This window comes from Leopardus geoffroyi, chromosome D2 (genome assembly GCF_018350155.1).
Source record: "Leopardus geoffroyi isolate Oge1 chromosome D2, O.geoffroyi_Oge1_pat1.0, whole genome shotgun sequence".
Classification (NCBI taxonomy): Eukaryota; Metazoa; Chordata; class Mammalia; order Carnivora; family Felidae; genus Leopardus; species Leopardus geoffroyi.
Window position 1 is genome coordinate 56034881 of NC_059334.1, and position 24889 is coordinate 56059769.

Sequence of the window (24889 nt, forward strand, 5' to 3'; positions counted from 1 at the left end):
CGCTGGTTTAGACACACCGCCAGAGTAGGCAAGGTGTGATGTTGGCACTATGGTTCTGCGGTTCTAGCCGTAACCTACTCCCATGATGGTCAGCCTCACAGCAGCTAGGAGGGGGCTACTGTTTATCATTCCCATTTATGATGTGAAGTCTGAGCCTCAGAAAGGTGACATTACTTACCTAGGGCCACCTAGTCTTCCTGCCCCCTAAGCCAGGCCCCAAACACCCAAACCATTCCGTCTTTTTTCCTCTCTTGTGCTGGCCCTCTTTGTTGGGCTGGAGTGGGGTGGGTGTCTTGTAGGAACAGTGGCCCTGGTAGCTTTCTGACACTGCAGGCCAAAGTACCTGTTGGTCAGACCTATGCCTAGTTAACTTGCGAATGTTAGTTAAGGGCCCAGATGGAAGAAGGTTTGGGGGGAAGCTAAGGGAGGAAGCCTGGCATGCAGAAAGTAAGTGGAAGAAAACAGCAAAAGAAGCCAGAAAAGGCAGAGAGAGAAAAGGAAGTGTGGCAGATGCTGACAGTCTGTTCCCCTCCTTTGCGGGGAGCAGGGTCAGAAAGGAAGAAGAGAACACATCTGTGACTTGAGCAAATGGGCAAAGGCTCTTTTCAGCCCAAGGCTCGCTTTCGGTGAGACCAGTCTACTCCCTATTTTACGTATTCGGTAAACTCAAAATTCTGTATGTCAAATTGGCCAGGAATGCAACATCTGTATTACTAGGAGAATAGCTTGGATGATAATAGACTTCACTCTTGTATCAGTCCAAGTCCCCAGTTGGAAGGAACATTAGAGTAGCCTATTGTCAGGATGGACAACTCTTGGTCAATGTGCCATCACCTCTTCCCTTGCCTCCAGCCCTCAGAGCCAATCTGATGACAAGATTCTTTGTAGCATGTGTACTGTCACCCTGCTCTCATGTCAGCCTGGGCTCTTGCTGGATAACCACTCAGCCTCCTGCTGCTTCTTCATAGCCAGATCCACCCTCATTCTCATTCCCAGCTCACGTTCCCAGCTGCTGACTCTTCTTAAGGACTACAGAGGCTTTCCCCTTCTTCTAGAACCAAGTACGAATGTTATTCATGCCCCTCTGCAACTGAGTCTCCGCCTAGGAACCATCTTATTCCTCACAACTTCTGGGCAGGTGAGCATCCCTTTGGGGGTTTTCAAATTCTTTTCTCCACATTAGTCACACAGCCCAACCACGAGCCAGGAGCAGGGTGGGAGGCAGATATGTGGAGTCAGAGGCAACTAGGAGGCCAGATTGTTCCCATCAGTCAGGGAGGGCCATGATGAAGCCAGAGAATAGGCAAGGGTAGAGGGTGTGGAGTGCTCTCTCCAAGGAATGGGAGTGTCAGAGATGCCGAGAGCCAAGGTAAGGCTCACCGCCTCTAGGGGTCGAGGTCCTGGAGGCCAGAAGTCCTTGGTAGCAGATGCTCTGATTGATTACAATTTTCTGTTATCTTCTGTTGAGTGAAGCTTTACTAGTTCGTAGTCTTCCTACCCAGGCAGTCCACCTGGATTTAAAGGGCTGCAAAACAAAAGCAGACTTGAACAAATGGGGAGACATTCCATGTTTGTGGGTATGACTCAATATCATGCAGGTTTCCATTATCTCCAATTTAATATATAAATTCAATATGATGCCAAAAGATAAAACTAGATTCAAACCTCAAACCATTTACCGAAAACAACTCCAAATGGATCAGAGAGCTAAGTGTAAGAAGGAAGAAAATATAGTTGAATTTGACAACCTTCTCTATGACTTAAAATCCAGAGGTAATAAAAGAAAAAGTTGATAAATTTGACCTGAGAAACATAAAGAAACTTTTTCACAGCATAAAAACCCTCATAAGCAGCATCAAAAGACAAAGGACAAATTGGGAGTAAAGTGTTGGATAATGTATCATAGATAACAAATACAGAGATGTCTAAAGATAATATTAGTACTATGTACAGAGCAAATAGAGATATGTATCTCTAATAGGTAAAAAGCTCCTAAAATTGAGATGAAAAAAATAAAATCCAACACAAAAAGTGGCCAAAACCCATGACCATGAAAGGTAAGAGGTCTTTGAATGGATGAAAAGATGCTCAACCACACTCCTATTAAAAGGAAGACTATCACCACGATAGTAAATATCTCACATGATCAGATTGGCCAAAATCCAAAAGTCTGATGCTAGGGAGCTCGGAGGACACAGACACCCTTTGCTTACAACACAGTACAGTCCTCGTGGAGCGCCACTGGCCATCCCTAACAAAACTGCATGAATTTACCTTCTGGCTCAGCCACCTCACTTTTAGGACCTTACCCTGCAGATACACATACATGCACACACATGCACATGCAACGTCTCCACACAGTTATTTATTATAAGTTTTTGCTTGTTTCTTTTTTGTTTTTTTGCAGCAGAAGATTGGGAAACCTAGATGGCTATCAATGGGGTCTGTCTTGTTAGAGAAATTTTGGCCCATCTTTATAGAGGAGTTCAGTGTAGCCATACAAAAAGGTGTGAATTCCAGGATTTGGTAATAGAGTAGACAGCTATTTTTTTTTTTTAAACAAGAAGGTAGAGGAAGTTTATACACACACACTTACTGAAAAAATAAACATAAACATAGGAAGGATAAAACCAGCAGCTAATGAAAATAGTTACCAACAGGAGGCAAAAGGGAGATGAAAACAGAGCAGAAGTGATAAGGTTGGATATAGATTCTCTGGATCTTTTTATGGAGTTTTGACCTTTTTTTTTTTTTTAATGTTATTTATTTTTGAGAGACAGAGAGAGACAGAGTGTGAGCAGGGGAGGGGCAGAGGGAGAGGGAGACACAGAATCCAAAGCAGGCTCCAGGCTCTGAGCTGTCAGCTCAGAGCCCAAAGTGGGGTTCAAACTCACGAACCATGAGATCATGACCTGAGCTGTAGTTGGATGCTTAACCAACTGAACCATCCAGGCGCCCCTGGAGTTTTGACGTTTAAACTAGGCTTGACATATCTTAAAAACAAAATTAAGGCAAAAATTAAAAAAAAAAAAGGCAAACTTTACATATGGAAATAAACAGAAACAAATGAATGAAAGGTAACATCACAGAGAAGAGGATTATCTTGACTTTTGAACGCAGTCCTCTGTACACGCTCAATAAAATATATTCTAAGAATGGAAATAACTGCAAAGAAATCTCAAGTTCCACTTACTACTTTTAGTAATAAAACATGCATTATTAATTTTTAAATACTATCAGGCTCTGAAAAGGCATGGAGGGACCTTAGATTACTAAGCGAAAGAAGCCAATCTGAAAAGGCTACACACTGTATGATTGCAACTATATAACATTCTGGAAAAGGCAAATTGGTGGAGAGAGTAGAAAGATCAGTGGTTACCACTTCTATAGTCGCTTCCATATTGTTTCTCCGATCCCAGTTTCAAGTCTTATCTATCTCCAAATAGATCCCTGGCCTCCCCATGGCTCACCAACACTTCCTTTACTGCTATCCCTGGAACAGTTCCTCTGGATGATGGTATCCTACTGCAGGGTAGGGCCCAGATTATCCAGACTACAAGGTGCCTTGAAATTGGATTACATTTCAACCATAATTTGTCCGGTCTGGAATAGGCCTTACACAGCGAGTTACCAGATTTAGCAAGTAAAAATATAGAATGCCCAGATAAATTTTAGATAACCAACAGAAACTTTCTTAGTAAAAGCATGTCCCAAATATTGCATCATGTCCTATATTTTACCTAGCAACGCTAAGATGTGGAAATCAAGGACCAGAGGGTGAAATGACTTGCAAAAGTCCATTTTATTTTATTTTATTTATTATTTTTTTTTTAATTTTTTTTTCAACGTTTATTTATTTTGGGGACAGAGAGAGACAGAGCATGAACGGGGGAGGGGCAGAGAGAGAGGGAGACACAGAATCCGAAACAGGCTCCAGGCTCTGAGCCATCAGCCCAGAGCCTGACGCGGGGCTCGAACTCACGGACCGCGAGATCGTGACCTGGCTGAAGTCGGACGCTTAACCGACTGAGCCACCCAGGCGCCCCAAAAGTCCATTTTAGAGAAAGACCCCAAACCAGAAAAAAAGCAATAGCAGAAAGAACTAAGATCTCCTTACTCCCAACCAATGCACGGCGTGTTCTGTTTTGCAAAGTCAACAATGTCTGTGGTCAAGACATGTTGAATCAGAGCAAGGAATCAGATTGCTTATGAAAAAAGGTATAGTGCTTTTCTTTTTTTCTTTTTTTTTTTAAATTTTTTTTAACGTTTATTTATTTTTGAGACAGAGAGAGATAGAGCATGAACGGGGGAGGGGCAGAGATAGAGGGAGACACAGATCCGGAAGCAGGCTCCAGGCTCTGAGCCATCAGCCCAGAGCCCGAGGCGGGGCTCGAACTCACAGTCCGTGAGATCGTGACCTGAGCTGAAGTCGGACGCTTAACCGACTGAGCCACCCAGGTGCCCCGGTATAGTGCTTTTCTATTTATTTATTCTATTTATTTAACCTAAAAATGTTGTCCCCAGAGCAAAATGGCTTAAAACTCCAACTGCAGGTTACCTGAATGGAAGAATTCCAATTCCCTTTTTAGAAACTGGAAACATCCAAGCATGCGTGTGCCAGCCTGAAGTCATAATGAAAAAGTGCAGTTAGATCACTATCATCCTCCCAGAGAGTGCCTTCTTGTCTCACGTGATTTCAACATTTTGCTCTTTTGTAAGTCAGAGGACCCTCGTGTAAAATGTAACAAATATTTATAGAAAGCGACGTTCTATAAAGAAATCTTCATAAATGTTCTATAACAGCACTAAAGAGATCTTTCAAATCAATAAGTAAATGGCTGATCCCCCAATAGAAAAGTGAGCAGAGAGCGCAAAAAGTTAACTCACAAAAGGAAGGGTGCAAGTGGCCGATGAGGAAGCTGGCGATCTCACTAAAGCAAAGAAACAACTTAAAGCAAGTATAAGTACCATTTTCTTTTAACCTATCAGATTGGTTCAGCTTTTAAAAAGTGATTGGCTTCAAGGTTGTCAAAGGCATTGTTAAATGGGTACTCTTGTGGCTGACAGGGCTCCACATTGAAAGAAACCTCCCAGAAGACAACTTGGTCATGTGCACCAGGATTCTTAAAATGTTGACATGCTCAAAAGAATAAAATAAAATTTTAGAAAATTTTCCCAAGTGGAGAGTTATTTATAATAGTGCAGGATTAGGAATTGTATACTCATCTAACAATAATGTAGTAACAGTATAAATTATGATATGTCCATAAAATAGGATGTTCTGTAGCCACTAAAAGCACTATTTTCAAGTAAGTTACAATGATACAAGAAAATCTTCATAATGCATTGGCAAAAAAATAAATGAATAAATAAAAGTGTGACCTGAAACTGTCCATACAGCATGATTCAGGTTTTACAATTACACGCATACAAACAGAACAGACTGGCATATGATTATCTCTGGCGATCATCGCATCCACTTCAAAAATGTCCCTAAATTCTACAATGGATCTTTGTTCCACTTAGAACTAGGATAAAGAAGGAAAAGATGTTTGTTAAGCAGGTAAAATACTGCTACCTTGTATTAGTTTCCTAGAGTTTCTGTAACAAATTATCACCCATTTGGTGGCTTAAAACAACAGAAATGTATTCTCTCGCGTTCTGGAGCCCACAGTTCAAAATCAAGGTGTGAGCAGGGCTGTGCTTCCTCCCAAGTCTCTAGGGGTGTATCCTTCTTGGCTTCTTCCAGCTCTTCGTGGCTCCACGAGGTTCTTTGGAACCTTGGCTTGTGGCTGCATAACTCAAATCTCTGCCTCTCTCTTCATGTGGCCTTCTTACTTCTCGCCAGGTCTCTCCTCTGGGTGTCCCTGATAAGAACACTTGTCATTGGGTTGGGGGCCCATCCAGTTAACCCAAGATGATCTCATGTCAAGATCTTAAATTTAATTTCAACTGCAAAGACCTTTTTGGGAAAAGGTTCACAGGTTCCAGGGGGTAGGGCATAGACATACATATCTTTTGGAGGGCTACCATTCAACCCACTATACACTGTAAGTCAGTTTTACTTGAATTATAAATGTGAAGTATGCAAATACGAAAAAAAATTTGTGTCGCATGTAGGACTATTTCAATTACAAGTAACAGAAAACCCAACTCAGGCTGGATTAAGTAAGAAAGGAAATTGTTGATTTACCCAACTGTCTTGGGCTAAGCAAGCTACAGCTTTCAAGGCCCAAACACTATGGTTAGGGCTGATTGTCACACTCTCCGACCCTCTTGCCTAATTCTTTCTTCCAAGGTGACCAGGTAGCTCTGGCTCAGTGGGTTGCTGGATCTAGCTCATACCAGCTCTTGGAAGACAACTAAGCTTTCAGAAATGTTGTGAACCTATTGTTAATATGGCCATTATTTGAAAAACAAATATATAAGCCTATAATTAAATAAGTTATATATAAAACCAACGTAATAGGTATTCAAAACTCATCTCATCTCTTCCTGGTTATGTTACTACATTTTGCTAATATCTACACTCTTGAGTTTACTCACATCTATGGTATTTATCTTTTATTTTATTTTATTTTATTTTATTTTTTGCCACTATATATCCATTCCCAGCTCCATCTTCAGCCACACTGTGTTGGAGCTTGAAATCAGTCACGGTGGAAGTATTTACACCACAGGAGTTGGCAAACACTATACATCAGGACTGGTTGAGCTTTTGTTTGGAAGGTAATTATTAAACATTCACCAACACACCATCACTCTAGCTGCCCCAACCTCAGGTTCAAGAACAACAGGGTGGTGACAGCATCCTCAGAAGTGTGAGATCCATCCTGATTGTGTATTTTGGTCACATCCTTGACGCCAACACCAAGGCCAAGGGGAAAGTGATACCCTGTCCTCTATCTTGGAGTTAGTTCAAAGACCGACCCCTCATCCCCACATGAAAGTCAGGGGCTCTCATTGGAAGAAGGGAGAATGGCTACCAGAGAAACCTCACAATATAGCCACCATAGCTTGTAAAGCAGCAGCTTACTCTTAGTATCTAGGTCCCCTAACCCTCCTCAAGGTCTCCTTCTTCCATTCATCTTGGACAAGAGGCCAAGAGGTTCTGGACTAGTGAAACTCCTGGTAAGTGGGGAGAGATGGGTAGGTTCTGACCTGAGACCTCTTCCCCACAGTCTTCAATCTTCCCCTTTGGTGACACGATGTCCCCATTATCTTTCCCTAGTCCGATTTTTTACTGTTCACAGCTTGCTCCAACATATACAAATGAAACACATTCTTGTGTAGGTTCCTGAGATTTTCTTAAATGAATTCAAATTATTTTTTCTTTGAAGTGTTCCTAATCAAGTGGGGGAAACATACAAACAATTACAAACAAGGTGAAGTGTGCTTTCAGAGACAGAGAGAGAGAGACAGAGAGAGACAGAGAGAAGCTGTACTAGTGGAGAGTTAGGAAACCAGGGGCAGCTCCCTAGAGAAGAGGACCTGTGAGCTGGAGCTTTCCATACAAACAAGAAGCTTGTGTGGTGAGGGACTTGCTCTCCCAAGGGAACAGCATGAGCTACGGCACCCCGCAAGGTCACCCAGTTTCATTTGCCTTCCTTTTCCAAACTTCCAGATACCTGAGGAAAATTTCCCCTCCTCTCTTGCTTTCCTGTCCATTCTGAGCCCAAAATAGACCTCAGACATGTGAGTCACACGAAATCACTCTGTGGTACACCTTTGCATGGAGGATGAAGAACACCCAGGCTTTAAAGTGAGTGTACAAAGAGTCTGGGCCATCAGAATGCCCCACAGCCACCTCGGAAGCCTCCAGCTGCCCCTGCCACCTCCTTAGAGGAAATCCATTCCTCTTCAAGTGTAAGCACTCAAAGGAAACAAGTTTCTTTAGCTTTTCTCTCGGGCTCAATTTTTGTATTGCCACAAAATCGTTTTCTGTTTTCATCGCCACGGTAGACATTTCTGCAACAGTCTTTTGAGCCTGGGGACCAAAGCCCCATTTGTAGCTTTGCCTCTATGGGAAAAGTTCCAAAGCTTTCAAGTTCCAAACAACCAACTTACAAATAAATGATTGAACTCAATGAGCTTCCTGTGATGTTTTGCACACTTCAGTGCTAAAGGCTGGTGTGTGTGTGTGTGTGTGTCTCAACATTTCTAAATATGGGTGCCAGGTGTTACATTTTCAGACCAACCAAGTGTGACATTTTTTTCTCTCTTAAAGCAACAGAATCATTTCATGGGTGAACCCATACCCTTTTAAGAGAAAACTTGGCAGAAGAAACGGCTAGGGCCAAAAAATAATAATAATAATAATATAGCAATGCTGAGAATCGAGGGAGAAATGTATGTATTTGCAGAGTATAAGAAAAGAGGCTAACTTATTTTTTAACTTTATTATCACAGGTTCAGGCAAAACGGTAGGGCCCCTCCAAGCACATAGATAAGTGTCAAAGCCACTGAACAGCTGTTTTTCTTTGGGTTCAGAGATCACCAAGATGAGGTTGCTCATCGGCTGCAAAGCAAATACAGACACGCCAAAATTTCTAAACCACACAGTGAAGAGAGTGCACAAGTCTGTGTCCCTGAGAAGCCAATATCATCAGATAATGCACACATCAGAAGGGGTGACCATGCAAATTGCTTTTTTTGCATCGAAAGAAGACTCCTGGGCTCAATACTTGATTCACTTCATTCTCCCACCCTTGCTTCCGCTCTCTTTGCTACACCTTTGACCTTCTCTGTTCAGCCTCTTTATTTCTCTCTCACTTCCTCTAAATAGAGGGGATGACGCGGTGAGAATTAATGCTCCTGAACCAAAGAAATTAATTCAACTATAGCTCTTTTTCCCTTTCATAACTATTTATTTACTGCTGTTTATTTGAGATTCATACCTTTGTCTATACATTGGCATGAGGAAGTATCTTTCCCTACAAACATCGACATGTAATCTTCTACATACCTGAGTGGCAGGCATTAAAAAAAACACAATAAAATACTGATAACTACCAAACTAAACATTAAAAAAAAAAACCCAAAACTTCCTTGCCCTTTTGAACAAGGTCCAATATCTCATAGTGAGCAGGACTGGCTATACATTTTGTGGGATCCAGTGCAAACTGAAAACATGAGGCTCCTTGTTAAAAAATTATTAAGAATTTCAAGACACTGGGGAATGCCTGGGTGGCTCAGTCGGTTAAGCATCCAACTTTGGCTCAAGTCATGATCTCCTAGTTCCCGAGTTCGAGTCCCACATTGGGCTCTGTGGTGACAGCTCAGAGCCTGGAGCCTGCTTTGGATTCTGTGTCTCCTTCTCTCTGCCCCTCCCCTGCTCTCTCTCTCTCTCTCTCTCAAAAATAAATAAACATTAAAAAAGAAAAAAGAAAAAGAAAAAAGAATGTCAAGACACTGGTGGGGGAACATTGAACCAAGGACAGGACTCCTCTGAGGGTGGGGCCCTTGGTGACTGCACCAGCCATGTGTGTGCCCACAGAGCCTGCCCTGCTGGAGGGTTTTTATTAACGAGAGCACACACACACACATAGACACATTCTATAGGCTGGTATAGAATTAACCAGAAATTCAAGGTGAAAATTTAATAATGTGACCTCACAAGAAAGTGCAAACCTCCTGTGGTGGTTTCCAATACACTTCCTGAGAATTCACTCATTTACAACGACTGACACAGAGAAAATATTATAATTCCTTACGGCACCTGGGCCAACTGATGAAGGAAGTGTGTTGGGGGACTGTTTTCAAAGGTTTAGAACTTAACAAAATACACTTAAAATGTGCTAAACATGGAAGGAATTTTGAAGTTGCCTTTCCCCTGGGGCCGAAAGCGTCTGTAGCAGGTATGTGGAAGAGGTGGGGACTGTGATCGCCTTAGCCACCAGGAACTGATCATCAGAGCGGGTCAAGCCAGGTTTACGGCTGAGAGAACTCTGTAGAACAGGTTTCTTGGGTTTGAACAAATCAAAATCACAGTCACGTTGCTCTTCACAAAGTGCCCCGCACCTGCAGCCCAAACGGTAGTTTCATTCTCTCTTGGTCCTTCTGCCGCTGGTCTCACGGACAATCCCCCCGAAACCCCCGCCAAGTCCCCACCAGTGTCCCCACCCCTTGTCCTCCTGGGCAATCTCTCTTCCCGTTGTGACAATGAAGTCATTGTCCCATGTCCTTTCTTGCAAACTTGGCACGAGAGCAGTGGCATCTTCCTCTGCCCAGACTTCTGCTGGCTTCAAAGTGGGGACAGGGAACGGGGAAGGTTGGTTGCTGGGCCTCCAGGTGCACCTGTCTCCAGCAGGATTGCGTGCAGAGGAAGCAGGTTGCATTCCGTGGGGGCACTCAAGTCACCGTCGTGAGATTTACGCTTTTTCCTCAGTTGCCTATTCCAGCCCCCAATCTGGTCTCACGTGAGCATAGGGGCTGCGTTTTTATGAGTGTCGCCGCTTCAGAGATGAGGAAGCTGGGGACGTTAAGAAGACAAGGGACTCTGACCCAGCATTCCACTGCCTAACATTCAGCCTTCATTCTGTACCGCCCACAAAACTTTGCTGCAAATTAAAAAAACAGCAAATTTTAACATTTCCTAGGAAATAATTATATTTACAAGATTAGCTCGTAAATTAGCTTGTTCACTCTCCCTCTGGTTTTCCCTCCTTCCACCAAATCCGTCCCCTCCCCCCACTTGCTGATTCAGCTCCTCCCTCAAAACCCAATGGGTGATCTAACTTCCCAGTCTTCTCTTCCTTCCTCCACTCTGATGCTGTCAGAAAACAGACGAATAAGCAAAAAATCAGCAAACCCAGAACACTCATCAGCAAGGAGAAAGAAGCTAACCATCTCCAAAGAAGTTGGAAGGACTTCCAGAAAGTTAATAAATTTAAAAATCTAGAATTGTATTGCCTAAGTTCACCGGCAATGCTGTACCACCTTGTAAACCTTCAAAAATGTGCCCAGGGACCTTTGTAGTTTATAAAGCTCTTTCACATAGATTAATGCACTTGAACTTCACAATACGGTATGACATAGATGCTATTAATAGGTCCATTTTACAGAGGACAAAACTGAGGCACAGAGCAGTTAAGTGACTGGCCCACAATTACTCACCAGAAGAAGCAAAGTCAGGTTTTCTGACCTGGGAGCCCATGTTTTTTCCACTCTCCCACACAGTTGGTTGTTGAACTACATTTTCAGAACAACGCACCTGCATTTCTTTTTCCAAATGACGAGAGGCACAACTCGGAAAGAGCTACAAACCTAGTCCAAAGTTTTGCAGCTTGGACATCCTCCTGCTGCCAAATTTAGAAGTCTCTGACCTTCTTTCAAAACTTAAGTAGGTTTGAAATCAGTGGAGAAAATATGGATTATTTAATAAAAGAATCTAGGACAACTAGGAAGTTACTTGTGTGGGGAAAGAAACTTGGATGCAGTGCCTCACTTGGTACACAAAAATAAATTCCAAGCAGATTAAAGATGTAACCGTGAAAATAAAATCATTAAAGAAAACTAAAGGAGGACACAGGTTTTGTTTTCCTCTCAGAGTCTCAGAATGGGAAGGTGCTTTCCAAGTCTGGCACAAAGCATGGAAGTCATGAAAGAGACAATCAATCTATTGGCTACATTAAAAAAAAAAAAAAAATCGTGTGTTTAAAAAACACCACCATCACCACCATTCACCAAATCAAAGGTCAGAGGACAAATTGGGGCAAGAACTTGCAACCTATATGCAGAAAAAGGGCTAATTTTGTAATAGGGAACCAAATCCCAGAAGCCACCAAGAAAAACACAACACGCCCAGTGGGAAAATAGGCAAAAGATATAAATGGATGGTTTGCAGAAATAGAGCCCTTCAGGAGATGGAAAGACGCACAGACTCACTCATATTAAGGGAAATGCAAATGAAAACTTCACTGAGGTACCTTTGCCACATGTCAGATTGGCAAAGATCCCAAAGTCTGATAACGTACTGGGTGTTAAGAGGGTGAGGACACGGGTTCTTTCCCACCTTTCTGTTGTATAATCCAAGTGTGAATTAGCATATCCTCAAAGGGGAGCAATTTGCTGTTGGGCAACGTTGCACATATGGAGGATTTCAGCCAATTACTTGTCACCAGGGGTGGATAGTGAACCTAGACTCGGCTCCAAGCCCTATGCTGTTGCACGGCCCAAGGGCTAAGCAGCCCTTAGCCCACACTAAGTAGTAGACATTCAGTTAGTACCCGTGAGTGCAAGTAACACCTAACTTTCATGGTAAACTGGAAGAAATTTTATTACATGCCTGTTTTATGTATGAGGAGACTGTGGCTCCGAGAAGTTAAGTTCCTTGCCCAAGGCCACACAGCTGCTAAGTGGCAAAGCCAGGCTCAAAGCCAGAACCTGCCTCTTTCCCTACAGAACTTCAGCCTCCAGCAGCCTCCTCTACCCCATTTGTGCTGCCATCTAGAATCTCTCTAAGCTCTGGAAAAGGAGGGACCCGTGTTATACAATGCTGATCCTTAAAAATCTATTGATCCAATGAATGAATGGTGTAATCCTGTGCTGGCCTTTGCAGATAAAAAAGATGCTGCCCTTTCTGAGCACAGAGGAAAAAAATTACCAAGCAGGAAATGAAGGGGTGAATTTCAGGAAAATACAAATATTCAGCCCATACCAATGGGCAAAAAAGAAAAGCAAAGCCAAAAACACTGTTTGCTTGGTACACGCAAACATTTCTACATAAATATTTGTTCTTGGGGTGCCTGGATGGCTCAGTAGGCTAGCATCTGACTTCGGCTCAGGTCATGGTCTCACAGCTCAGGAGTTCGAGCCCTGTGTGGGGTTCTGTGCTAACAACTCAGAGCCTGGAGCCTGCTTGGGATTCTGTGTCTCCTTCTCTCTCTGCCCCTCCCCTGCTCATGTTCTGTCTGTCTCTCTCTCTCAAAATAAATAAACATTAAAAAAAAATAGATTCATAAGAATTTGTTCTCCACTGAGAACTCTGGTTCACATTCCTAGCTACACAGTACAACTACCTGAGTTTTTAAAATATCAGGGACCAGTCTCCATCCCAAATGGAGGCTGCATCTCAGAGGGCGGTGGTGGGGATGAGCATTCAAGTTCCCACTCCCCCCTCCCCTGCACCACCATTGCCCTCCTGTGCTGGCAAGGTTGAATACCCACAGGAGGAATATTAAACATTTTTTCCATAAAGTAATTTATTCACAACCAAATGCTCCAGACTTTCTTCAACAGGAACTCTAATTTTTACCAAGATTAAAAAAAATTTTTTTTTTATGTTTTAATTTCATTTTTGAGAGAGAGAGGCAGAGTGCAAGTAGGGGAGAGGTAGAGAGAGAGGGAGACACAGAATCTGAAACAGGCTCCAGGCTCCGAGCTGTCGGCACAGAACCTGATGCGGGGCTTGAACTCACGGACTGTGAGATCACGACCTGAGCCGTCAGGATAAGTCAGACATGTAACCGGCTGAGCCACCCAGGTGCCCCCAAGATTTTTTTTTAAGATACAAAATACTGACACCAAATGGTGACAACTAGAACTTCCAAGTATGGGGCATCCATCATTGGAAATGAAGCTCCCCCGTCTGGCCAGCTCATGGAACTACAGTGGTTCCCAGGCAAATTGGCTTGTTAACCGCACCACTGAGGGGTTTTATTTTGCAGCATTTCACATACGTGTGTGTCAGGATTCGCCCCCAAGAAGCTGGTATTCCTTTTCCGAAGCCAGAATCCCACACCGCGCTGGGGGCTGCCCACAGCTGGCCTGTACTTCTAGTTTCTTGTGTACACGGCCTTGCCTTACCTTGCCCTGCAGTGTGGACGTGTATACACACACAGGCATAAGTTCATGTATCAGGATGCAACATCACTTACCTCATGTGTACAGAGAAAATGTGAGCTTTGTTATCTTGTCTGTAGAAGAGGAGATTTCCTTTCTTCTTGTTGGAAGGCGGGAAAAGAACTAAAGTTTAGTCCCAGGTAGCCATTTCAGCCCAATCGAAATCGTCCCATTACATAACCCACTTTTGGCTCACGTAACTCCAGGAAATGTACTACTTCCAAGGTGGCTCCTGGGTATATGAGAGAAGCATGTGGTCCCGTGCCCTTGCGGCATTGGGGAGCACTGTCTCACATGGTGGTGACAAAGCAGAGCTATGACTCAAAAGGTGACAGTGCCTTCTCCCGAAGCCCTGCGTGATGCCACCTGCTAAGCGCTGAGTGGAACGAGTCCGAGTTGTCCAGAATGTTAAGGAAAACATTAAACAAATGAAAAGTAGTGATTTCATTTAACAAATGCAAGTATCAAAAGGAGTAAGAAAGGAATCTACGTCCCCGTATCTTTTGAGCTTTATCTGAAGGAAGACAAACGAGAGTTAGCGATGGCAGCTATCCACAATGACCGCCCACAATGAAATCCTAAGCCAGGAGTTGCATCAGCCTCTGTTTGCCTGGGATGGAGACTGGTCCCTGACATTTCAAAAACTCAGGTAGTTGTACTGTGTAGCCAGGGACGCGAACCGACGTTCTCAGTAGAGAACAAATATTCACATAGCAGTGTCTGCAGGAAACAAGTCAACAGTGTTTTTTGGTTTTGCTTTTGCTTTTTACCCATTATTGTGTCTCCCCAAAATTCACACGCTGAAGTCCTAACCCCCAGCGTGGTGGTATTTGGAGGTGACGCATTTGGGAGGCCATTAGGACAGGAAGATGGAACCCTCACGAACGGGATCAGTGCCCCTCTGAGAAGAGACGTTAGAGACACCATCTCTCTGCTACATGAAGACACGGTGACAAGGCAGCCATCTCTGCAAACCAAGAAGCAGGTTTTCACCAGGAACCATATTGGCCAGCACCTTGATCTTGGACTCTCTAGTCTCCGAACTGTGAGAAATTAATTTCTGTTTTTTAAGCTGCCCCGTCTGTGGTATTTTTATTATAAGCAGCCCAAACTGACTAAAACACCCACTGTGCCCCTGGAGACTCTAACAACTAAAATTTAGGGAATTTTCCTCTCAGAGCTGTTGGGCTCTTCTTGGATTTTTCTGGAATTCTCCCTCTTCTCTCCCCATGTTTTCCTCCTAAGCTGTCTGAAGCAGACTCCAGCTGTAATTCTTTATGCTGGACCCTCTTCTGCCTTTTCTAATAGAGCTCAGACAGGTTTAGTTCCTTTGAGACTAAGCAATCCACTACCTTAGAAAACTTTGAAAGGAACCACCACAATAGCATAAGGTTTGTACAAGTTAAAACATCTTGGTGAAATATAATCACATCATGTGGCACACGAGGAGAAACTAAACTATTGTGTCTCTAATTTTAAACATTGAATATGAAATTTGTCTTATTTTTAGAAAGTAAACAATTGCTCACAAACCCTTATGAAAAAAGATTACTATGTCTTTTAAGTGAGTGCCTGCTCCCCTCCCCTCCCCTTAAATCATTCTCTTTGAGAAACGCACATTCAACAGAAATTTCTCGTTGTTGCGTCCAACTCAAGAGCTGGGTTTCGTACCATATTCACCGATGTAGGATTGTTTCTATTGAGCCTGAGCGGTTGAACCCCTTTTTCCTCCCAGGTGCTGATAAAAGACTTTCACTTCCTGGCAGGGAATAAAAGGGTTTTGGCTGCATCCCCAGCAAAACCAGCTTTAGAGAAATGGTTTGGCACAAACACTTGTGGGCCTGAGCTGTTCTCTTCTGTGTCATCCTCAGGATTCTCACTGGCCTCTCTGGATGGAAGCAGAAAGCTTCTTAAGCCTGTAATTGAGGACAGTCGCCTGTGTGCAAGGCTGAGTTCTACACCCCCGAGGGTATACAAAGGGGTCGAGGATGGTCTCCTTTATCATCAAGAAGATTATGACCTAGGTAGGTAGTTAGGCAGTTAGAAGACAATCAGAATCCTTAAGTGTCCAAGGTGTGTTCTTAGGACGAGTTCCCGGGAAGCTGATCCTGAAATGTGTGCAGGAAGCCAGCCGATCGGGGGTGCCCGTGGGATCCACATCTGTTGGAGAGGAAGGAAATGCACACCTCGACAGGATAGTTGTTCCCCAGTGCAGACACGACACAGGCCTCAGCAGATCCCACAGGATGCTCTGGAGCTGGGACGGGGGGCTTCAGAGTTGTCACCCCTTGAGGCAAGATGGTCTGGCCTTCGTAACCCCCCTCCCATGTGGCTGTCTCCAGGGAGGGTCCTGCCCGCAGGCCAGGTGGCTCCCTTTGGCAGTGAGCCATCAGCTTACAGCACTCCCTGCAGCAGAGGAAACGTGTGCCTCTGAAATAAGGGGGGGCTGTAGGCAGCACAGTCTGCAGCCACGACAGGGGACATCTGCGACTGTGGTAACGTTGGTAGCAGGAGGGGGAAACAGTTCATTCCTAAGGGACAAGGAGCATCAGGGAATATGAAGCATATTGCTGTCCTCAGCCTCCGCTGTTCCTTTCCCTCTAACATCAGACCATCTCAAACCCCTAGAGTTACCAATACTACGATAGCGTAGAATTGCCCCCATAAAGTCTGGGTGGCTCGGTTGGTTGAATTCTGACTACAGCTCAGGCCATGATCTCATGGCTTGTGAGGTCGTGCCCACATTGGGCTCTGCTATCAGCACAGAGCCCGCCTTGGATCCTCTGCCTCCCTCTCTCTGCCCCTCCCACACTAGCTCGTTCTCTCTCTCCCAAAAAAAAAAAAAATAAGTAAAATAAACATAAAAAGAAGAATAACTGAACAATTCAACTGACTTTCTTCAAACCATAAAGGACAAACGCACTTCAAATTTGGTTTAATTCTATATTTTTACAGTTTTGGTTGTGATCTTATTCTCCAATTCAATGTCTAAATAATTGCGAGATTCTTTTCAATGTTGTTTCTTCATGATTTACCTCCTTGCTTTGTCCCATTTATCCCCAGTCTCTATCCCCATGGCCAGTAGCTTCTCTCAGGCCTTTGCCCAAATGTCACCTCCTCGGTGAGGACTTCTGATCATCTCTGTTAAAATGGCCACCCCCACCCCACCCCATCCGTTCACTTTCTTTCCATAGCACTTACCATCACCTGGCCTACTCTAGTTCATTATTAATTATATGTATTGTCTGTTTCCCTTTAACAGAGTATACATTTCATGAGAGCAGGGATAGTGTGTTTTATTCCCTCTGTTTTCTTTTTTTTTTAATTTTTAAAAAAATTTTTTTTTTTCAACGTTTATTTATTTTTGGGACAGAGAGAGACAGAGCATGAACGGGGGAGGGGCAGAGAGAGAGGGAGACACAGAATTGGAAACAGGCTCCAGGCTCTGAGCCATCAGCCCAGAGCCTGACGCGGGGCTGGAACTCACGGACCGCGAGATCGTGACCTGGCTGAAGTCGGACGCTTAACCGACTGCGCCACCCAGGCGCCCCCCCTCTGTTTTCTTAAACGTTTATTTGTTTTTGAGAGAGAGCATGGAAGCAGGCAAGGGGCAGAGAGAGAGGAGGACAAAGGATTGGAAACAGGTTCTGCGCTGACAGCAGCGAGCCCGAGCCCGACGACGTGGGGCTCGAAATCACCAGCCGGGAGATCATGACCCTAGTCAAAGTCAGACACTCAACCGACTGAGCCACCCAGGCGCCCCACACTCTGTTTTCTTATTGAGTACAAGAGTGCCCGGAACATCCTAGCCACACGATCAATATTGGCGAATGAATGAATGGCTCCAGTTTAAACTTTTGTCAGCTTTTCCCCCGAACGATCACAATAGTCTCCCAGCTGGAGTCATGGCTTTGGATCTGCACATGTGCGAGGCGCCCCCTCCCTGACCACTCTACGCCTCCCACCAGGTTGACTTGACCCTGCCACTGTCCCGCTCAGAAGCTCTCCAGTGCCAACCCAGTGCCAGCTCAGGTGCTCGGCACTCTCAGAGACCCGGCCCCTGCCTCCCTCCCTCCTGGCCCTGGAGCAGCGGGCTCCCTCCTCTGTGAGCATCATTCCTGCCTCTCCCCTCCCCTCTCTTCTTGGAATTCTACCAGCAGGAGATCCAAAGAGGTGTTGAGGACTTCATAAAGCCTGACACCCTTACAGATGACCGTGACTGCTATTCCATCGGCGTACTGTGATCATATCATAAACTTCTCAATTTTAAATTCTAGGTGTTCTGGGGCGCCTGGGTGGCTCAGTCGGTTGAGTGTCCGACTTCAGCTCAGGTCACGATCTCCCGGTCTGCGAGTTCGAGCCCCGCGTCGGGCTCTGGGCTGATGGCTCAGAGCCTGGAGCCTGCTTCCGATACTGTGTCTCCCTCTCTCTCTGCCCCTCCCCCGTTCATGCTGTGTCTCTCTCTCTGTCTCAAAAATAAATAAACGTTAAAAAAAATTTTTTTTAAATAAATAAATAAATAAATAAATAAATTCTAGGTGTCCTGAAGGTAGGAGCTAAAGAATCAAGCTAAATTTTCCCCTTTACTAGAAATGAAGCTCATCTAGTGACTCAGATCACACGGCATGGTGGAGCCGGCTAGTGCCCGCTGACAAAAACCAAAGGCTAAATGTTCTGGAACTTTGCCAGCCAGTGTCTAACCTTCACATGCTCCCCGCCGCCTGTCTGACCCCCGGGCTACTTTGTGGTGTATCATCTAGAGGGGACGGAGAGGTTACTAGTTATCTCAGAAACCCCATCAAGTGACAAGGAGAGAACTAACAGGGTCTGGGGAGAGAAATGAAGGAGTGGTTTGGGGAGTGTGGGCGAGTAGTTTCTGTTTTAGGCATTTTGATTAAGACCTGTAAGAGGAACCTGAATGGGCCTGGCACCCCAGAGAGAGGAATGGGCTGGAAAGAAAGATCCGGAAATCATCCGGGCACTGGCAGTACTGGAGGACTTCCCCACCAGGTGTCCAGGGGCCATAAATGACCCCAGGGGCCCCACCCAGCGGCCACCAGCACAGTCATCAGCTCCTGTCACTCTCGTTTCACTCAGGCTTCCTTTGGCTACCCCAGTTCAGTCTTCGATCACCTCACTTCTAGATTATCACCATTTTCTCCTAATTTCTTCCCTTCCAGTCATTCCATTCATGACTGCCTGATTAATTTTCCTAAGGCCCCAATTCTTTGCAGATAAAATCCCAGCTCTCTTTTCAAACTCTCCATCGAGGCAAGTACCTGTGCTTTCTCCCCTCCATGCCTGCTATGCATGCTTTCATTTTTTGCACAGCTGGAGTTTAATAAACAGTTTTGAATAAAGACTAGTCACAGAGTCACAAATAAGCTGCGGTTTCCATCCATTTCCTCGTTCTTGCCATCCTTTCTCACCTTGTGGGAAAGGTGAAACCCCAAGTCATAACTAAAATGTAGAGTTTCCTTGTATTTATTAGCATGAAGGATCCATAGCTACAGATTGCTTCTCAGTGATAAGAAGCAACGTTTCCAAGATTTCTGTCATGCAAGAAACTCTATAGGTTTTCCCAAGGAGGCACTTCTAAGCTCCAGAAAACATTTGCTGCCCCCAAACCAAACACAGCTGTTCAGGCAGCAGAGGAAGCTGGTGCTCGGTAAAAAACCAAACCAAAACAAAACCCTGCCCGCACGTTTGGGGATGGCAGGTTTCCCAGATCTACAGCTTGAAATGAGTACATGATACAAGATATTTGGTATATAAAAGAAAATAAAACTACCGGAAGCAGAAGTGTTCTCTCTCAAACTGAATTCTTCTAAAGCACGAAAACAGAGCAACGGGACTCCCAGGGACAAAAATAATGTTGTTGATGGGAAGAGACTCACTTCTCCACCAAACCAGGGAACATATGCAACCCTCTCCCTCTCCCTCCACTCATAAAGGTGTCTAAGAATGATCAGAAGGATACCAAGTACTACCCAAAATGGAAGAACAAATCAACATTAAACTAGAAGGGCAGCCATTGCATAAAAGTGTGACAGTGGCAGTCAATGACAAGAGGTGCTCCTTCAGGTAGGCTGGCACTACCTACCCAAGCCCGGAGCCCAGGGCGTATCCGCCAGCACCTGGGAGTGGCAAGGTGAAGGTGAGCGTAGAACAGGGCCAAGTACGCCCGTGGGCCAGGTGGGTGTGTTTATGTTCTCTTGTTCCTCACTTACAACATGATGAAGTTGGCACCATAATTGCCATTTCACAATTAATCGCATGGGTTAAGTGACTTGTCCAAGGTCACATACCTGGTGAGTGGCAGGTGGTTACTAGGCCTAACTCCAGGCCCCAAGGCTTAGTACATATGGAGCCGTCAACACTTGCTGTGTTTGACAAGATTCCACAGGTGTTCTGAGAACGAACAAACAAAAATACAGGCGACCTGGGAAAACATTGGGCTAAACACAATTTAAGAGGTTTCTTTACTGCAAGTCTTCTTGAAAACGTTAATGTTCTAACACAAATTGTATAGTTTGTCTGGCTTTCCTAAACTTAATTCACTACAGAACTTTTTCTGACCATTTATTTATTTTGGGGACAGCGCAAACGGGAGAGGGACAGAGAGAGGGGAACAGAGGATCCAAAGAGGGCTCTGTGCTGACAGTCTGACAGCAGTGAGCTGGATGTGGGGCTCGAACTCACCAACTGCGAGATCGTGACCTGAGCCGAAGTTGGACGCTCAACTGACTGAGCTACCCAGGTGCCCCTAATTCACTACAGAACTTTTCGTTTTGCCCAGAACACTTCAGGAGACTTGTGTTCCTTGGAACCCATGTTGGGAATCATAGCAGGGCACCCCTTTGGTCTCTGAGATCCTGAGTCTGTTCTTGAGTGGGCCTGATACCACTATCGAAAGAGTCTAGGGAAACCAAAAGGCCAGAGAGAAGTACTCTGAGAAGATACCTCTCAAGTGTATGGGGACGCAGAGACAGGACAGGGAGGGACAGAGGAGGGAAGCGGAACAAGAGGGCTGAGCTGTTCTACTCACAGTGGACACTTCTGAGGACTTGTTGCATGCCAGCACTCTTTGAAGTGCTTATTCAGTCCTCATAACCACTGCTAAGATAGAAATCATTATAATCCTCATTGCACAGATGAGGGAATTGAGGCATAGAGAGGTCTGGTAACTTGCCCGAAGTCACACAGCTCATAAATGTCCGGGTGTTGAATTCAGGCAGTCTGGCTCCCTAACAACTATATTATACTTGCTCATTTTGGAGAGACATTTAGTTGGGAACTTCTAGGGTGGAGAAGGGTGGTCATGGCAGAAGATTCATATCATAGTTACCCAAACAGCATAGAAGCTTAATAATAATAATAACATCAACTTACATTTGGTTTCTAGCTTATTCTACACTAACTGGTGCCTACTGAACAAGGTGTTGTGTTAGATGCTGGGGACTCAGGCGTGAATACAACCTATATGACTCCTGCCCCACTGGACTATAGTAAGTCCAGGTACACACAGGGGATTAGAGCGTTGCAATACAGAGTGACACATGCTCTTATGGGCAAAGTGGCCCAGAAGACTGGGCAGGCAGGGAGGCACCTGATCCAAATTTAGGATAGCTTTGACACTTTATAAAGGACGTCCCTCCCTATATGCCACTTGAAAGGAGGAACAGTTGGTATGGAGGTGTTTTAGAGAGATCAGATCTTCCTGTCCCCAGGACCACACCAACAGCTTGGAATTCAAGGAAGGCCCTAGAATGGCCTGACCACTGTACAGTGTGGTCCTTCTCTTGAGCTTCTCCTCTAGCAAGTGCAGGGCTCTCGCCCTCCATAAACTCTGCTGTGGCTTTAGTGCAGATGCAGTAACATCCCCTTGATAGGGAGTCTCCAAAACTAATCAATACCTTGATCCTGGGCATAGCAGGAACAGGAAAGCTCCCCCCAATTCCCCTGTGCTCTCCTACATTTCCAAGCCCTGATGCATTTAGGTGGGGCCATGTGACTAGTTCTGACCAGGGCTATAAACAGCAGTCATGTATATCATTTTTGAGACAAAGCATTTAATTGCTAATGCAAGACCCCCAGTGCCCTCTTCTCTGCCCTGGTGACCAAGACAACCTCATAGTCCAAGTAGTCCAGGTACAAAAATGTGAAGCTTCCATCAGTCTGAGTCTTGAGTGAAGGAGAAACCTCTACCCAAAAAATGTCGTTAGAGAAAATAAACTTGTGTCGTGTTAAGCCACTGAGATTTGGAGCTGACTGACCCCATACACTGGACCAAGGGCGTGCTCAACACCTGGTGCAAATAGCTCCAGAAAATGATGGCTCAGTAAGAAGAAATTAATCAATTCCTGCCGTTAGCAGCAATGCCAGTGAGAATAACAGTAGCAATTGACCTTTGTACAGTGGTTCGTGATTTCCCAGGCACTTTCGTGAGCATGATTTAATTTAATTCCTGAAATGATGAGACTTTGGTAGGCTCAGCCCCGTTTTAAGGTGAGGCTAAGGGGCTTCACGCCTCCCTTCCTCCTGCCATGACAATGGCCTCAGCTCTCATAACTGTCATCCTAGCACAGGTTACATGATACCCCTGGAAGGGACCCTCAGAGGCAGGAAAAAGGACGTAGAAGCCACAGATCCCCTCCCCAGATTCAGCTTCAGTAAGTTATCTAAACCAAGCAGGATAACACAGCCCCGTCCATTCCTCAGTGGGGTCTTGCCTGGTAGCGAGATAGGATTTTACACAAAACGTAAAAGCGTTTGTCCCTCAGCCCTGTGTGTAATTAGCAGAAAACACAATCCATTGCCATTTAGCTTACTCTGAGCAACCTCCTACCTTTGAATCATAGCTTGCATAAGGCCACCTGGTGTCAACTCAAGGTAATTTTTCTAAGTTGTCGGTGTTTGTGGTGGCAAACGTGACTCATGTTTATTATAGAGAATTGGTAAAACACAGAAAAGCACAAATAGAAATCATGCATAAACCCTACAACCAGCGATATCTACTATTATATTAAGCTTGCCATATACTTCTCTAGTCTTCTCTTTCAAAACTGATGTCATACAGTAACTATTATTTTATACACTGATTTTACAATTATTAGATTGTGAACGTTTGCCCATGTTTTACGATATTTCCTTATGACATGGTCTTAGTGGCTGCGTAGGGCCCTGTCATACTTTATCACCTCCTGCTGTTATTGGACATTCATGGTTTGTTTTTTTTTTAAGTCTTCTCTGTAAAATGTTGTGATGAACCTCTTAGTGCATTCATATTTATGTGTCTCTCTTTCTTAAAAGAATGGAAATGCTGGTTTAGGGGATTTGGACGTCTTAAAGATTTTTGTTGTTGTTAGAGTTCCTTTTAGAAGGAGTATACCTCCAGCAGTGTAGGTGGGTCCCCATTTCCTGTGCCTCATTTTTTTTTTAAAGTTTATGTATTTTTGAGACAGAGAGAGACACAGCATGAACGGAGGAGGGGCAGAGAGAGAGGGAGACACAGAATCAGAAGCAGGCTCCAGGCTCTGAGCCATCAGCCCAGAGCCCGACGCAGGGCTCGAACTCGCAGACCGCGAGATCGTGACCTGAGCTAAAGTTGGACGCTTAACCGACTGAGCCACCCAGGCGCCACTCCTGTGCCTCATTTAATTGGACAGTGTATCAGTTAGGGTCCAGCCTTGGACTTAGTCCCCCTAGTGCCTCCTACTGGTAGAGCCTTGCAGGGAGCCTGCTGACCTGGAGAAATGGCATTTACACAGTCCCACCCCCAACCTCATAGAGCCCAGGAGAGAAAGGTGGATTTGGGGCTGATAGACAATAGCCTGATAACCAGACAGCCATCGTCGCATTTAAAATTTTTGCTGGTGATCTTTTCAATACCAGTGATTCAAAGCAGATTAAATAAGACAGTGGTTAACATCATATTTTGTTGATTTAATAGTTTTATAAAGCATATAGATCTGATTTCAGATCGAACTGGTTCTTCTCTAAAAACAAAACATCAAATTACTACCAAATGACATTTATTTGAAGTGCTTCCTCTGTGCCAAGCAGACAGATCTGAGTTCAACTTAGCTTGATAATTTCCTACCTATAACCATTTATTAGCTCTGTGACCTTGAGCAAGTTGTTTACCTCACTGGGGATGCCAACACCTACCAGGCAGTGGTATTATGAAAATTCAATCAGCTAAGACTTATAGATGCTTGCCCTGGCCACTTGGTAGATGGTCAAGAAATGAGACTTATAAAGTATATTGATGAGAGACACTAATTTTTATTTTGCACATAAAATTATGAAAATGTCTTTTTATGACAGCAATTCTCATCTAAAGATCATCCCATTCCATCCCCAAAGATCCAAGTTTAGAGTTACATAATAGACTATTCTCCAGGCAAACTTAATCCACTGAAAAAGCTGAGATATATAACATTTGGAGTCTGAAAACCTGAGTTCAGGACCTGGTTCTGCCTCTTTACTCTATGATGTTGAGTCAACTGAGACTTGGTTTCCTCACTTACAAAATGCACCAACATAGCTAAAGTGTCCATCATGAACAAATTAGCACATAGAGCAACGTGGAGGGAACTGAAAACATAGTTTTGAATAAAAAAGTGATGAGCAGAATGAGAAACTTAGCAATGCCATTCACGTAAAATCAAAACAACTGCGTGCAACGTACAACACCCACACAACCTATAGAAATCCAATGTATTATAATGATTGCCCAAGAGAGGAAGAGAACCAGGCAAGTTGGAAGGTTAAAAAGGAATAGACGACAAAGACAAGAGGGGCCCGAATGAATAAATGAACCATAAATAGATAGGTAGATGCTAACATGGGAATAATAATGCTTCCCTACCTTCCTCACAAGGTTACTCTGAGGATCTGGTGAGGTTATACATAGGAAAGCGAAGTTAACTTACTGTTTCCATTACGATCTCCACATTGAACAAATGAGTTGAACGGAGATAAAAATTCTCCATTGCTCTTCAGCAGGAAGCCATCACCAGGGCAGGGCCCAGGAAACCCTTCC

The 24889-nt window shown here is 44.4% G+C and overlaps 1 long non-coding RNA gene across 1 annotated transcript; it reads right to left on the bottom strand.

Annotated features, from left to right (window-relative positions):
- Window positions 1–734: 734 nt before the first annotated feature.
- On the bottom strand, window positions 735–24887 carry LOC123576881. Its single transcript, XR_006701621.1, has 2 exons — window positions 24780–24887; window positions 735–1525 (listed from the first exon to the last, which is right to left on the bottom strand). It is a non-coding gene; the product is annotated as an uncharacterized LOC123576881 (long non-coding RNA).
- Between the last annotated feature and the right edge of the window lie 2 nt (window positions 24888–24889).